We start from the raw sequence: 2500 nt of genomic DNA on the forward strand, positions 1-2500 counted from the left end.
ATAGCAGCTAAAAAAAACTTTTTATAAAACTATTTCTAACACTTAAAGAAAACCTCTCTCATATAGTGTTTGCTCAATTCAACTCAAGGAAGTTGGGGGTAGAGACATTAAAAAATCAATAACCTTTGCATTTGATTTTTTAATGTCTCTACCCCCATACTTCCTTGAGTTGAATTGAGCAAACCTATATGAGAGAGGTTTTCTTAAGTGTTAGAAATAGCTTATAAAAAGTTTTTTTAGCTGCTATTTCTAACGAGTTCAGTATGCGGCAAAGTAATTTTTTTTACTAAGCCCTTTTTATAATTATATATAATATATATATATATGTATGTATGTATGTATGTATATATGTATGTATGTATGTATGTATGTATGTATATTCATATGTATGTTTATAGATAAATGGATAGATAGACAGATAATTCAATTTACTTGCAGTAGCTGTTTCATTAGGAATAAACATAATTAATTCTATAATTATGCAATTAAGACACATAATCAATATCAATTTATTAAAATTAAAATTTAATTTAAAGCAATGTTTATCCAAAATTTTCGGGAACACAACCGATTACAAAAGGTGCAATCCGTTGCTTGTTTAAATAGTAATGAGAGTGATAGAATCAGGTGTATGTGTGTGCAAGCGTGCGCACGTGTATGTGCATGTGTATGTGTGTATAAAATATACATATATATATATATATATATATATACATACATACACACATGTATGCATATGAATATATATACATATACATCAAACTATATATATATACATATATATATATATATATATATATATATATATATATATATATATGCGCACATTCATATATACATACATTCTGCTACTTGTTTCAGCCATTACATTGCGGCCATGCTGGAGTACCGCCTTAAAAGGTTTTAGTCGAATAAATCTACCCAAGAACTTATTCTCTGTAAGCCTAGTACTTATTCTATCGGTGCCTCTTCCGAAGCGCTAAGTTACGGGGACGGAAACTCTAACATCTGTTGTGAAGCGATGGTGGGAGAAACGCCCACATAGACACAAAGACACACACACTCATAAATACATACATATATTATATATTATATATAGAAATATAAAAATGTAAACTTCTTCCACAAATATATTTACTCCGGTATTATTTTTGGTCATATACGCACGTAGCTGAGGTAAACGAATAAGATTTAGCTTGTATATAAGTGTGAACATTTGTATATGCGGTTGTGGACATGTGGTATTCGTATGGGTTGTATAAGTGCTTATAATTATATACATTGAGTTGTACCATACTGATGACGGTAAAGGGAGTTACAACCCTAAACTAGAAATCGATCTATGGGTAAACCATTTTCTAATAATCCTTTTTGTTCACTTCCCTCGCTTTCAGCCCGTGCCAATGTGTGTGTGTGTGTGTGTGTGTGTGTGTGTGTGTGCGTGTGTGTATACAACGGTCGTCTTTCAGTTTCGTTTACCAAATGCAGCCACAAGGTTTTGGTCGGCCCAAAGCTATACTAGAAGACACTTGCCCAAGGTGCCACGCAGTGGGACTGAACCCAGAATTATGCGGTTTGGACCAAGCTTCTTACCACACAACCATAATGACACAGACGCGCATAAGCGCGCGCGCGTGTGTCTATTTGCAGACACTCATAAATGTACATAGCAGACAAAAACATACAGCCACACATAGACACCTCATATGTACACATAACTATCACGAAGAATCTTTAAATTTAAGTGAGTAGTTTTCGTTTTCACAGATTTTTCAAATGGAGCATTACATACAAAAACATACAGCCACACATAGACAGCTCATATGTACACATAACTATCACGAAGAATCTTTAAATTTAAGTGAGTAGTTTTCGTTTTCACAGATTTTTCAAATGGAGCATTATACCAGGTAATATTACATTTTTATATTTCGGCCATTACAGATCAATGATAGGCCACTATTATGGATTATAGAAGAATTATTTATTACTGAAGAAGATAAATTAGAAAGAAACATATATTTAGTACGTGTAGATTGGGAATTACAATGCTTTCTACTATCGATATTTGAAATACCATTCTAATTTTTGTTGTGTCTGGGGAGAGTCATTTTCTTTTTGTGCCTTATAATATAACATAATCACCGGCAAAATTAGGAAACTAAAAATACGAAAAAAAGTGGAAATTTTACCGGTAAGTGTGTTATATTATAAGGCACAAAAAGAAAATGACTCTCCCCAGACACAACAGAATATACTTCAACACACGAACTCACATAAAGAATCTTGCAAACCAAATGCAAAAACGAAATATTATAATTTTTGTTACTTTTAAATATCTTAGATTTAATGTGTTATTAAGCTACTATTTCATGTGGTATCTGATCATAATTTGCAAAAATATAATTATTACTTGTAATGGAGCGACTAAGTTTAGTCGATGAGGATTTCGTTTTATTTTTATATTTGGAGAAATTCGTAGGATTGTTTATAAGAAAAG

This window comes from Octopus sinensis, linkage group LG2 (genome assembly GCF_006345805.1).
Source record: "Octopus sinensis linkage group LG2, ASM634580v1, whole genome shotgun sequence".
Classification (NCBI taxonomy): domain Eukaryota; kingdom Metazoa; phylum Mollusca; class Cephalopoda; order Octopoda; family Octopodidae; genus Octopus; species Octopus sinensis.